Source organism: Telmatherina bonti, assembly GCF_933228915.1.
Source record: "Telmatherina bonti genome assembly, chromosome: 12".
Classification (NCBI taxonomy): Eukaryota; Metazoa; Chordata; class Actinopteri; order Atheriniformes; family Telmatherinidae; genus Telmatherina; species Telmatherina bonti.
In genome coordinates this window covers 31012517-31028222 of record NC_136610.1, presented here as the reverse complement: position 1 = coordinate 31028222, position 15706 = coordinate 31012517, and positions in this window count along the sequence as shown.

Genomic DNA, 15706 nt, shown 5'->3' with positions numbered 1-15706 from the left:
TGGAGATGACTCCTTGAAACTGGCATTTTAAAAATTCATTTGTGATTTTTGAGAGCTCATTTTTATCAACACATTGTGGAGATGTGAGATGAACAAACAAAGGTTTGTTTAGCATTTCTTTTTCAATTACATATAGCTTCCTACATGGGGATCGACTATGAAGCAGGAAAAAGGGGGCTGCCTAAATACATTTATGTTAGGTTAACTGTAAGACATCTTTTAGGTTGAGAAGATTAAGCAAAGTCATAAAATAGCAGCGTATAGCCGGTGGTTCTTATAGGAACATGTAGAAGCAGTTAAAATGAGAGGAAAGTGACACACAATGTACTCTGCGATGGATTGGAGGCCGGTCCAGGGTGTCCAGGTTTTTTTTTTTTTACTTTATTCTCTGGGATACAAAGAAAATATTGTTGGGTGTTCGCTCCTTTAATTGGTTGATCTCCCTAAAAATCTAATGGGAAAGTGTGTCCAAACTTTTGATTTGCATTGTAGTTACTGATGGGATTGCAGATTAGTTGGCAAATATCAGTTATTCTCAATAAAGTCTTTATTTATCAACTTGCAAGCTGTGTGACTGAACTACTGTTGTGTGCTAAAATGATGCTATTCCAGATAAATTTGGATTTCTGTCTCCATTATTTCTTCTTATTTCTCTGGAAGGAGCGTAGTGATGCATCAGTTTACAAGTTTATATGATTATGTCACAAAAACAAAAGGCACATTCAAGCTCTGTGGCAAATTGGAACATGAAACTATATGAGCATATTGATAATCTGAGTCGATACTTCCACATCTTTCCGTCAAAATATCGGGTTTATTATCAATATCGTACCACTAAACAAAGCATGGCATTTCTTTTCATTTCAGAGTTTTTGGGCAAAATGTAGCTGCTGTTTTTTCTGTACCTTCCATGTCACATGATTACAGTAGCCTATCCGATGTCACGATGATGCTGCTAGTGTGAATGAATGTGATATTATTTAAATATTTTACCAGTTTATTGCAGTTTCTTGACTATTATGGTATATCAAATTTATAATATTTGGTACTATTACATATTGTCACCCACTTGAAATATTGGCCGGCGTAATTTTTTAAAAAGTTTATCTAAAAACACAAACAATTGGTTTCTTACAGATATCTGGTTGATGTTTTTTTTTGTGTGTGTGTGTGTGTGTGTATGTGTTTTTAGAAAACTTTGAAAAAAATTACTTAGGTTATTATTTTAATGAGGCAACAACATTATTCAATCATTCATTCATTCACTATCCTAACCGCTTAGTCCGATGAAGGGTCAAGCAGGAGCTGGAGCCTATCCCAGCAGTCTTTGGGCAAAAGACAGGCTACACCCTGGACAGGTCACCAGTCCATCACAGGGCCACACAAAGACAAATAATCACTCACACTCACTCGCATGGGCTATTTAGAGTAACCAAATAACCTAACATACATGTCTTTGGACAGTGGGAGGAAGCCGGAGTACCCAAAGAGAACCCACACATACACACGGAGAGAACATGCAAACTCCACACAGAATGGCCACTTTCCAGACCTCGCCCCAGCTGAGGATCAAACCACTGACCTTCTTGCTGTGAGGCCACAGTGCTAACCACTGTTCCAACGTGCAGCCCCGGGGTGACAGTTTTATATTTTATTTTATTCTTTTTCAGAAAGTTAAACAATCGTTCATTTTGAGCCTAATCATTTGATCATTTTGAAAATAACAATTTTTATCTCTTTATATTCCTCTTGCTTGTTATTATATTTTTTTGATTTGTAAGCATTTTATGTAACTTTGTATGTACAAATTTTATTTATATTTCATATTGGCTTTGCAGTAAAGCTATCAATGCAGATTTTACAATCATGGGATTTTCCATAAAAACGGAGAACATATAGATATCAGTGTCAATAAAAAGGAAAAACACCATAAATTATTGGTATTTCATTGACAGGAAACAGTCGGGTTACCAGCCTCCAACAGACGTGACTTCCAAGTCGGAAAAAAATGGCCTTTTAATGTCAGTGATGCAAAGAGCCCTGAAATCATCAGGACCTGACGGCATCTGAGTGAATCAAAGGGAATGAACGGATGTGTCTGTATGAGAACACCAGCTCACACATAGCTCCGTTCACACCACATTTACGCCTCTAAAAATCTATGAAGCCAACTGCCATGCTCCATGGAGGCCCGAGTCACTCCTTACTCACTGTAGAAGCGCACTAACTCAGTCAGCACTTCCTACCGCTTTCCACACAGCTGATAATAAGTCAGATGATGTCATATTAAAATGCACTTGCCCCCCCCCCCCCCCCCCCACCCCTCCTTTTGTCTCCAGCTCCAAGCAGAACTTATACCCCTAAAAGCATTTTTTGTTCCTTTGTCTACTGGACAGCTTGGAGAGAATATTAAAAACATTGTGGTGTAAAATCAAATTTTCTCCAAATTTAATAAATGCAGTCGCCTTCACAGATGAATGGAAATGCTCCATAGGTAGCAAAGCAGCGGGGGTAAAGAGGGCGAGGGGGGGTGGGAAATGTTGCTCTTTCGGTTTACTCGGCCGTGCCTTGTTTTTGCTACGCTACAAAGCACGGGTCACTGGAAGCATGAAATTCTCACACATTGCAGGAAATGCAGTGAGTAAAAGCGATGCTTCGTGCGGCTGACGTTGATCCTTTCCGATGTGAGGACTCCTGGTGGGTGGATGTCACCAGCGTCTTCGCTTATCTGTGTTTTCCATCCTGAGCTGTTGTCAGTCACTTCCTCCTTATGTGCCACTGTGATTTCAATAGGTAATGAGCTGCAGGAGGGAATGAGAAGTTTTTAGCAGCACCTGTTAGAAATCTTTTCTCTCTGAGGCTTTTACAGTGAAGATGCGAAAAAAAAGTTTTGAATAATACAACATGCAAAAATCTGGCACAAAATAAATTTTAAAAAAAAAACACAAACCACTAATGTGGCTGCAATGATCTTGTACTGAATGTTTTACAAGCCTTCCATTCCCCAATACAAACATTACAAACGGCAGCTCTTCTTCCTTTAAGTAAACCAAAGTGATGAAAACATGATGATCATCAGATTGAGAATGGATAATCGTCAATGAACCTTCCACAGCGACTTTGACTGCGTTTAACCTGCAGGTAGAAACACCAGTTTAAGGAAGTGATGACAAAGGTGAACACAAAGAGATATGCTGCAACTGTGGAGCAAACCTGCTGTTGTTTGCTTGGAGGTGTGTGTCTGCTGCTGTGAATGTGCTTGCTGATGGCTGTGAGGAGTGAGATAGAATGGTGAAATACTGCAGGGGTAGACAGCAATAAACACCCAGTCGTTGCCAGGGTCCACCTCGGTAAACAATCACTGGGTATCTGTCAGCTGTGTGTCTAATCAATCACGAGGATGTGTACGCGTTTATGCACTGTCAAGGGAGTTTTATGCATTTCTATTTTGACACATCAATGTTGCCAATAACGGGAAATCCCAGATGTCTGTCAGGAAAGTTTCATGACGTTACATGAGAGGAGAGACGCTCTGCTTGGTTTTGAACAGCAGAACATCTTCAAGAGAAGCATAGAGAGAAGTTTGACGCTTTTCTTAAACTCTGCTGTAACAGCAAATAGATTGTGGAGTCCGAATTGGGCCGAATGCATGAAATTACAAGTGAAAACATTGTCAGCTGCTTTGTAAGCTGCTGGAGTCTTAAACTTTTATCCAGTATTCACTTCGTGAAAACAAAGAGATGCTTTTAAATTTCAACAAAATTCTCAGCCAGTTCTGCAGTCATTTAGCAGACACTTTTATCCAAAGCGACTTACATATGAGTGAGAACAACACAAGCACGAAATCAAACAGTAGGGGACATCATAGGAAGGTGCTAGTGGACTGTCCACTTGGACGCATATCCTTCCATGAAGTGCTACAGGCTATTTTTTTGTTTGTTTGTTTTGTTGTTGTTTACTCCCTTCCCACGCCATAATATCACCAATGTTATAATACAAAGACTTAATACCATAATGTTTGTTACAAAGAACTGGGCTAAGTTCTCCAATTTTCCAACAAATATAGCTATACTAAGTGTTGAAAGTAGACAGGGACTCTGCAGAGCGGACAGAGTTTGGGAGATCATTCCACCATCGTGGCACAACAGAGGAAAAGAGTCTGGCTAGTGATTTAGTCCCATGTATTGGTGGTAACGTGAGGCGTCTTTCACTGGTGGAACGTAGCTGTCGAGAGGGAGTGTGGGTCTGGATTAGGGAAAGAAGGTAGACTGGAGTTATTGTTTCGTAAGCCAGAAGCAAAGCGTGCTGCGACCGGAAACCAGTGAAGTGTGATTAGCAGCGGAGTGACCATTTCTGTGCAGGAGTTTTTATTACGTACTGTAAACAAAAGTACTGAATTTGAACCAGAGTCGTTAATGGCAATAAAATTACTCATCTAAGTTCATATTGAGGCATCACAGGTTGGCAGCTGTTAAATTCCATAACTTTTACTATGACTTTGGTGCCTAAAGGGTTAATCCTGATCCGTTCTGGTTGGATGGAAGTTGACACTTTTTTTTTTAAAGCAAAGCATAAAAAAGTATCAAAGCTGGCCAAGACAGAACAGTATGCACTGTGGTGAAATATGCCGGAATCTGTTAAAATGCTCACTTACACAGTTTGTGGAGCTTTTAATAGTAGTGAGTCGGGACAAGAGCTCTAATAATGCATTGCTCCTCGACTTGGACAGCAGCCTGCAGTCAGATCCAATGAACTTATCAGGATGAACATCATTGTGGCTAAAGGAGTAAAATGTACATCGTAGGATAGATTTTTATTACATGGCCTGCTGTACATTCTGCAGCTTGTAAAGCAAATTAGCACCTGCTGTTGCATCATTTTAAGATGCTGATGGAGTGAGTGATGCATCTGATGGAATAAAACCTGCGGACGAGTTTGTGTCAGTGCTCAAATGCTCATAAGAGTACGCTGTTGTAAAACCTTCGCCAGTAGAACTTTAAGAGTAAATTTGTTTGTAAGAACAGTTGTTAATGAGGCCGAAGATCTGCTGATCATACTGCATGTTTGGTGTGAGAGTTTCTGGAAAGCGGCGATGTGTTCACGGGCCACAGTAAGTCTGAGACATCTAAAACTGCTGACCTCTTCAATTGTCTGTCTGTGAATGAAAATCCTTATCCGTTCAGGTAATGAATGAGACTCTGGTCCTCACCATTGTTCCAACCAGTTTTCTGTGGTTGTTGTTGAACATCGGTGAAAGGGATGATAAGATATTAATTGATTATAGGGAAAATTATTGCCTTTAGATTTATTAGTGGAGGACAAATTTGATTTTATTTCAAATTGGCTTTAAATATGTCTAGTTTTCTGTCCCCAAAATGATCACTGCTGCATGAGAGTAACAGTAATGCAGCTTATAGGTGAAATGATCCCAGCCTATAACCTTATATGTTATAAAATCCGACCTTAATTCACCACAATTTGCAGAGGAACAGAAGGGTCAAAAGTCTTTTTTCAAAATTGGACAAAATGAGCCCAAAATTTGGGTTCCACCAGATGACAGTCCACAATGTAACATTGCCATTTCCTCATACCTTCTGTCTATAAGCACCTTGTAATGTGTGATAGTTATGCACTTGGACATTTCAGACAGTTTCACATAATGCAAAATGCAAAAACGTTGCAAACCTAAAAGCTACACATGGATGTGCCGTAATCATGGACAAAACATTGGAACATTCTGTGATACCATTTCTTGTTTTATACACACATGATTCTCAATCACTGACTGTTCTTACAAAGTTTTCAGATTTGAAAACAGTTATCCACACTGAATAAACTGTGATTATTTAAAAGAAAAAAATTGTCCAGCTCTTTGTCACACGTCAGCCCTGAACAAGCTGTGCACAAGATGAATGTGGGATAAATCATTTCTTGTTCTTTTTAACAAATAGACTATTGCAGGGACAGAAGGGAACATAAGAAAACTAAAATTGCACTGCCTGTCTAGCACTACACAACAACACCTGTGTCCAGCCAGACTCTCAGCAGTCTGACCAGCACTTATCTATCATGTCCTCTATTGTTTGATTACTTGCTTGTGTTGTTCTCACTCCCAGATGTAAGTTGCTTTGGAGAAAAGCATCTGTTTAATGACTGTTGGATAGAAAAGAAAGTCTGACTGAACTTGACTGTGGGCAAATATCTTAACAGAAAGCGAGATATATCTAAAGAAAAAGCTCACACCTTTCACAGGGCTGTGATGAAGCTGACATACACTCTGCAGCAACATATTAGCAGCGGGACACGCGGTAGTGGCGGTGAAACCTAATCTCAGTGTTAAACCACTCTCAGCTATTACACTGACATGTCTTTGAAGACAGAAAAAGACAAGTGATAATAAAAGATACTGTCACAGTTCAGTTTGTTCTGGGTAAGAGCTATTGCTGCTTCATTTAACATACCAAGGTTGTGTAGTGACAGGAAACAAAAGCAGGGAGGAGGGCAGGAGGGGGGCAACAATCCTGTCCTGTGGCATATACAAAGAAGCTTATCCCAAAAAAAACATGTCATCTCTTAAGCATAATGAAGCCACTAAGCATGAAGCATGAAGAGATGAGCCTCACAAGTGTAATGCGAAGAATGACCCAGCTGCGTTTTTAAAGAATCTGAGAGGGGGTGGGGGGGGTGGATAACAGGACATGATAAAGAGAAAACATAACAAGAGGAATGGACCTAGTTAAGAGGAGGCACTTATTGAAACACAAAATAATGTTAGAAATCTGCAGCATCTCATCTGTTTTTGTATTTATGTGAAAAAAGCTTCAGACGGCTCTTTTTTTCCTCACAAATGGCACTACTTGCATTCATTTCTTGGGTGATTTCTCACATTTATTTCACTGATTGTGGCAAATGTTTCACATAGTATGCTCACAAGGAAGGATTCCTTAATAAAATATTTATTACAGCAGATGTCTGCCTCCCCTGCAACGTTAAACTAATTAAAGTCAATAGATAATTGATTGTAGAGCTTAAATGCTGCCTTGTTCCACGTTGCATTCACACAGTATATCACTGACTCAGACAAAGTGGAATGTCTGGAATCGCTGCAAATCATCAATAATACTAAATCAAACTAAGTAAGATGTCTATTTTAAGACCTGTGCTAACAAACGAAACAAAACTTTAATAAAATTCCATTTAAAATAATATTGTAACAGTGGAGCCGAAGTTGTTCTGTCCCACATCACTAATTCTGTTTGCACACCTCAAACAGCCCTTTTTGCCAGGTCAGAAAAGATTTTTTTTACTGATTGTGATCCTGCTGATCTCGTAAGAATCCAGTTGCTTTGTGGTGAAAGCCTTCAGTCCACGGAGAAAAGCCGTTTCCACAAAGTGGGTCCAGATCAGGAAGGGACAGTTTGGTTTGGTTTGGTTCAGTAAAACTTAAATATCAACAATAGACTATCGATACCAAAGTATCAGTATTGTTTGATACCAGGGTGGTGAGATTAGTGTTTTTCTTGCAGAAGGTATTGGGGGAAAAAAGAAAAAAAATATACATAAAACATTTAAAGCATTACAGAAAAGAGCATAACAGAAAATACAAATAACAAAATAATAAAATAATAAAATCATAAATTATATTAAAATAATTAAAAGCAGAATTGATCAAAAGACACTGTGCAGATGTCATACATAGTTGCATGAGAAAAGAAATGTTTTTAACTTGGATTTAAAAGTTTCTACATTTGGTGAAAGTTTCATCTCCACTGGCAGATTATTCCACTTGTTTGCAGCGTAATAGCTAAATACCGCTTCTCCATGTTTAGTCTGGACTCTGGTCTGGACTAGTTGAACAGAGTCTTTGGATCGAAGAACTCTGCTTGGTTTATATTCTCTGAACATATCACAGATATATTCTGGTCCTAAAACATTCTGGGATTTGAAAACAACCAGCAGGGTTTTGAAATCTATCCTGTGATTGACTGGAAGCCAGTGTAAAGATTGTAAAACTGGTGTGATGTGTTCAGATCTCTTAGTTCTAGTTAAAGCTCTAGCAGAAGGATTCTGGATGAGCTGCAGATGTTTAATGCTCGTTTTAGGAAGTCCTGTTAAAAGACCGGTACAGTAATCCAGTCTGCTGGAGATGAATGCATGGATGAGTTTCTCCTGATCTTTCTGGGAGACCAAACTTTTAATTCTGTTGATGTTTCTCAGTTGGTAAAAAGCTGTGCATAACAAAATTTCAAGTTTCATTTTAGTTCTAAATAAAATTAGAAGCATTCTGGACCATAATTCCCTTCTTTCCATTTAAACTGTTTTCACCTCATTTGGATTACTGTGCAGAAGTCTGTGTGTTGCATATAAATGCTCATTATCCTCATTATCTACACTGCAACAAGACTTCTCCGCACTGCTTACAGAGAAGATACTAACCCACTTTTCTTAAAATCGAAAACATTAACATTTACAGATGCGGTTCAGTTTGAAACTGCACATATGAAGCAATAAACAAGTCACTCCTATAAAACATGCTGAAACAGTTTTTTCTGCGTGGAGGGGGATCTCGTCTGAGATGTGATTTAAACTTTAAACATCTTCATGTCTGTACGACTGAAACGTTTTTGTGTCACTTGTGGAGTGAAGACAGACGGGGAACAACTTTTGCTGCTGTTTTATTTACTAATTCAAAGTGTGTATGCGTATGTATATAGACATATTGAGGTATTATATAAATAATAGCACATCATTTGTTATCAGGATATGAGTCAAATATAAACAGGAAGTAATTCTGACATTTACTGAGAGTAGGAAAGGGTTAGGAGTAAATATTTGTCCTACTTTAGTTTGGTTTCATGCTTTCTTTATCTTACTGGTTTGTTTATTTATTTAATATGTGCTAAAGATGTTTTTCCACATGTTCTAAATGAAAAAAAAGAAAGAAAGCTAAATGAATGAAGACATGTTGTTTTGGTTTAAACTATGTAAAAAGTTTTTTCTCAGCAAAAATGGCTGTTAGTGTCACTAAACCTGGTAGTTTGTTCCCCACTGACCTGCTGCAGGAGACAGGGAGACGCAGGGAGAGACAGGGAGAACCTTCCCTGTATTATTTAGTTTGTAGAAAATATTTATTGTTTTGGATATTTTATCAATCAACTATTAAAATAATGAAACTTTTAAGAGGTAAAACCTTAAAAAGATTGAATGTTCGGGTGTTTAGAGCAGGTTTGAAGATGTTTAAATGATTTATGAAAAGAAATGCAGGAAAAAAAACCTGATCTATGATGATTTTTAGTTGTTTTTCTTGCATGTAGACTACCTTAAAAAATACATATGGAATAAAATCACTGTTATCACAAAATTTAGAGATATGCAAATGTCTAATCACCAACATAAACTAAAACTAATATTGATTAAATGGAAAAAATGATCATTTTGTTCTCTGTAATGAACGAGGCAGTAATTCACTTATTCAAGCTGCCAATTTTCAAATCCTATCAATGATTGAATGTTTGGTATTTTTGAGAAGATTTTGGCCATGAAGGTCACTCGAACGTACTGAACTTATCAACACAGTAAAAAACACATGTGAAAGGAAAGGACACAAGACTTTAAAAGAAATGCTAAAGTTCATGCAAAAATGAAGGTCAATAGCTGCAACGAACTGACGAAAACGCCCCGAGGAGGGCATGAGAGTTTTATTTTATTATTGTAGCGGGTCAGCCTGTTCAAGGACTAAATATGAGAATGAGCTTTGCTATTGTTACATTTGATGTTTATTAATATGCAGTGTCCTTTTTAAAACCTGAAATGAATCAGAACTGTGAGGTCAGCGAGCTTGTGGAGAAGCAGTGGAGTAGTTTATGTTGATAACCTTGATTTTTCCTGAATCTTTTCATTAATAAAACACGTCTGGAAAAATCACTGATTGATTGATGGTTACAGGTACTTTGGTTTCATTTAATGGACAAGACTGAATGCAGCTAAAGCAGCAAAAGCCAGGTATTGTTTCAGCATGGAGTGTGGGGGGGGGGGTGGGGGTGGGGGTGGGGGGGGGGGGGGGGGGGGGGGGTGGGGGGGGGGTCCATGCCTTGTTGGTTGTTGCATGAAGCGGGGTCTTCAAGGTGAACATGGTCGGAACCATAACCTCAGATCAGAAAAATGCACTCCTATTGTACCCCTTCTTCATTCAGTGTGGGTTTAAACTGTATGTAAGAGGCTCTCCTTGTTCTCATGGTACATTCCAGTTGTATTGGAATTCCAACATCATTACCAGGCGTTCCAGTTGCACCAACTCAGAAAAAATGGACGCCTCCAAAGCAGACACTTTGCAAGAGTCCACAAATCCTGCTTAAAAGTTGTTGGAAGAACGTGCACCATGCAAACACCTGCCAATGCAGGTGATTATGATGAATAAAACAAAGTTTTTTCTACAAACAGGCCTTTCGGCGCCATCTTTACATTTGGAATTGTGAGGTTCAAGTTTCCAGATTGGAATTTCCAGATTGTTTTGTCATTCCCTGCAAAAATGTCTCAGAATTCCGAGTTCAGAGGACAACTGGAACGCACCGTCAGCTTCATCTTGCACATATTGACTTCATCTTTGCTGTGAGACAAGCTCCATATTTTAAATTGGAAACAGCTTTTAAGTCTTCATAATGTTTCAGTGGCCGTGTGATAAACCAGCAACCTGTTCGGGGGCACCTGCCTCTCGCCTACTGATTGCTGGGATACGTTCCAGTTTCCAACGTGCCAGAACTGAAATAAACGGAAAATAAAGAAACGAAAGAGTAATCTTCTATTTTAAAATTCCATTTCAGCTTTTTTTTTTTTTTTTGTCTTCTTTTTAAACAACAAAAAGGCTTCATTTGCAGCAGGAATCTCGTGCCAAGTGCTGTTGTGTTTGTTTGTGTCTCTGTTTTCTCCTCTCACCCCACAGCCTGCCGAAGCAGATGGCCGTCCTCCCTGAGACTGCTTATGCTGGAGGTCTCCTCTTGTCAAAAGGGACTCTTTTGTTTGTTTGTTTGCCCCCGTCCCCACCCCACCCTCCCCCAGTATTCCCCATCAATCAAACATAAGTGAAGATTGGCTTCCAATTGACAACCTTTTGCATTTTGGCTTCAGCTTTAATGTGATCCTGAAATGGAATTGGATGCATATTAAATTAGTTAAATCTAAATATAATTAAAAAAAAAAAAAAAAAAAAGTTCAAGCTTCTACCATGAATAAAAAGAAAGACACACACTTGTGCATTCCAACAATGGGGACAAGAGACACTTCTGTGTACAGAAGAAGATAATATGACTTTGAATGAAAGCTGAAGGGGGGGTATTATGTGATCGTCTGATCCGGTAAATAAAGATAGGATCAAAGTCCAATCTAGAGAGGGAATAAAAAGAGGAAGCGCTTGTTTTATCAGATCAAAAGCCCTGTCCACATTCGTGGCTACCACAACGTCTGGTGTGGTAGAATGCAGCTGAATGTTTATCAGGGAAGAGGCCAGTGTGTGTGTGTGTTTGAGGACAAGAGAGAAATCCAGTTTGATTTGACAATATTAGAGCTGAGAGAGTCTTTTCAGGGGACCTAACATTCAACGAGAATTACAATACACTTTAAGGAGCTTAATTGGAGTATGGCGCTTACTACAGGGAGGATCTTTATTCTTCCTGGGAATAAAAACAAACTGTGGCTTGCCTCTCAGCCTGTCAGCCAAGTGGAACCGTTCATATGCTTTCGAAGTGACAGCTAGACAGTTAAAATGAAGATAAAGTGAACAACAAGGGCAGTATGTTCTACTAAATATCTGAAGCTGAGAATTACATTAAGTGGTTCAGAACAGATCACAGAATTTTGGAGGAAATGGTTTAAAAGAAACTTTCTGAGTGAACCTCTCTAACTGGACTGGCTGAAGACACTGCTGTTATTGAAGGTAAAACACTGAACTCTTTGTGTTAAAACTATTGATTTTAACACCTGCTGGAACATGCCTGACTCTGACTCAGACAAGTTCTGCACATAAGTTTGAATCGGGTGTGTTGCAACGGGGACATTTGGAAATGCCGACTCTGGCCCTCAAGGAGCTGGATTGAGGATCCCTGGTCTACAGGATTAATACAGAAGTTCTTTTAAATAGCTTGTAAAACCCTGAAGCATAGCTAATGAGAAAAGGAATGTTTGACACACCAGTAATCATGGTGAAAATGTCCAAATCAGGGCTGATGCTGCCCCGTGTCTCTACGATACACTAAGCAGCTACATCATTAAAACCGCTGGCAGGTAAAGTCAGTCGTGTTCAGTACCTTGTTAGGATGCTGCTGGGAAATCCTGCATCCTGGTTCTGTCGTGGAAGTTACTTTGGCATTTTCCTCCTACATATTTGCAGGTAAGTTGCAGCCTTTGTGCAGCATCAGAATTCCCCTACAGCAGCAGTGAGGTGTCACAGAAACGTCTCAGGAAGAGCTCAAAGCTCAGGACGGAGTCTGAGGTGTTCGTTTGGTTTCCTGGTTTCTCCAAACATGAATCTAAAGGCATCTGTGGGAAGCAAGTCGGATATATATACGATATATATACGATATATATATATACATATATACATATATACATACATATATACATATATACATATATATATATATATATATATATATATATATATATATATATATATATATATATATATATATATATATATATATATATATATATATATATATATATATATATATATACATATATACATATATATATATATACATATATATATATATATATATATATATATATATTATTTATCTATTTATCTATTTATATATATATATATATATATATATATATATATATATATATATATATATACATATATATATATATATATACAAATATATATACATACATATATATATATACATATATATATATATACACACACATATATATATATATATATATATATATATATATATATATATATATATATATATATATATATATATATATATATATATATATATATATATATATATATATATATATATATATATATAAATAGATAAATCAATAAAGTCTTTGGTCCTCTTCAGTCGTGGCTCTTTACAAAAAATGAGGTACATGCTGAAAAGCATTTTACAAACCTGGACCTTGGCTGTGTCTTAACTTTAAGATCAACTAAGTGCTTTAATTAAATCTGATTCAAAGTAAAAAAAAATTTGTCATCTGAACAGTTCAGTGGGTTGTTGGTGGATGCGGGACAAAAATCAGCGCTCACCTCTGACAAGCCAACTTCTTTTTAACAATATAACCACAAGTGACAATAAAGCCAGTCCAGGCAGGCTGCCATCTTCTGAATCATCTTAGCATTTGTTGACCTCAGTGATCACTTACAAACTTAATGCATGCATAATTTGCAACGTTTTCTTGGCATCACAGTGTTACAGGCCATCAAGTGATTCAAGATCTGTGCCCATACATTTCCTGAAAATCTGGCTTATTGATCACACTTTGTGTTGTGTCTGCATGGTTTCCATACACACACCGAGGCAGTGACATGTCCAGAGTCACATTCGTGACAACGCAGCAAGTGTTTCCTGAGAACAAGTCCAAAAAAATGAAAAAATTTGCAACAGTGAGTGAAATATCTGGTTGGTATGAAGTCCCAGCGTTGGTTACATTTGCCCTCTAACTTAAAGATGTATCAACACAGTCATCTGTTTGACTGGATCAGCGGGCTGTTACTCAGATTTCCCGCTCAGATCTGTCTGAATGTGATGCTTCTTGGCTGTGGAAAAGACTAATTCTTCATGTGTGGGTTTTATCATTTTGTTATTCAGCCACAGGCAAACTAAAGCTCAGGTTCTGTGATATATTAAAAGAAATATCTGCCCTGATGATGATATTCCTCTTTTGGCTTCATCAGGGCAACATTTCAACATAAGCGCAGATAACAGGCACATAGATTCAGGCAGACACATCTATCAGTGGCACTTCATAATAGCACATTAGCTTCGGTTAGCCTGCAGCCAATTAAAGTCGTAGCGATCTGAACTTTATTTATGTCACATTAGAAAGATTTATTAGAATGGAAAAGGGTTCTGCAATCCAGTTTTACAGCAGTTTGGGAGATTTTCACATCATTTTATCTATTGATTTGTGTTTGTGGGTATAAATTTTTCATTATGTGTTTCAGAGCTGAAGGTCTGAACTAAGATATGTGATGCAAGAGTGCATGTAATGATTCAAACAACATCCAGAAGGAAGAGGATTATTTGATTTTACTGCTCTCACTGTTTGAATAAGTAAATTTCTTCATAGGTTTTCAAATGAAACAATAACTTACAGAATTTCAGATATTTTCATGTCTTAAAAAAATGTCCTAACTTTTCTGAAGAAAATATGTTTTGTACAAAGGTAGATATAAAATGAGAAAAGACAGTTTTGTAATCATTAAAACCCTTTTATGTGTAAATATTGCAACATGGAAGAAGATAATGACATTCTTTGACTTGTCCTTCAAAAGATAGTCAACTTCAGCTTCATCCAGCAATCCTCTGCTGAAAAGTACATTTAGTTTGATGATTTATTTGTAAGGAAAATGCATTTGTGGGATGAGCAGCAGAGTGGAGCACGTGGGTTGTGCATGTTAAAAATGTGAAAGATTTTCTCTGCCAATGCCAAATAGCTGATTCTGCTGTTGGCTCCTGCTTGGTGTCATTTACTGGACTGCATGGGTGAAGTATGAAGAAAGGAGGTGTATTGGTAATTTAATAATTTAGTCATTTAATAATTCTAAAGTCATTTGGCAGATGAAGAGATCAATTAACCTTAACACACATGTCGTTTAGGTGGGAGGAAGCAGAGGTATATAGAGAGAATCAGTGCATGCGTGGGGAGAAAGTGCAAACTGAGAGGCCACAGTAGTAACCTCCACACCACCGTGGTGCCCAATGATAAACACGGTGTGTGGAGGAACAATAGATGACGGCGTGGCACGTCGGCCTCATGCTGGTCACCATCTTGGCCACACAGTGCCATGGAGTGGCATCCCATTCTTCAGCCAGTATTTATTACAGATCAGTCAGTGTTGTTGCGTCTCACGCTGGCACAGACAGCATGATGAAGCTGATCCCATGAGTGTATGATGGGGTTAAGGTCAGAATCCCAGGAAGGTCCATCCGCTTTCCTCCTGAATTCTGAAAGTATTTTCAGAATGTTGCCACTGCTTACAGAATCCCACTGCAACCTCTGCCTGCACTGAGATCGCCTCCAGTGATGACAAGTCTTGTTTTTCCACTGAGGGAGACGCAGTCCACACCATCACACTGCTTCCACTGAAAAGCTGTTCCTGTCAGCGCAGCAATCAGCATAGTGTTCTCTGCGTCTTCTCCAAACTTTGACCCCACAATCCAAGTTGCCATAACCAGAATCTGAACTCATGCCTAAACATAAGATTCCTCCACATTCATCCGGTGCACATGTTCCTCACACCAGCGCGAACTCGCCTGAAGGGCAGTCATGACAGTCGACAGCAGAACAGGCTGTTTGGCGTTAGCAGAGAAGTTCTGGCATGTTTTTCATGATCGCAACCCACATTTTTAAACTCTGCCGTCCATCCTACAAATGCAGCGTCATTGCAAAGGGAATTAACAGACTTTCTAATGGCATAATATTTATTACCAAGAAGCATTTTTACAACCAAGCAACAATCCAACAA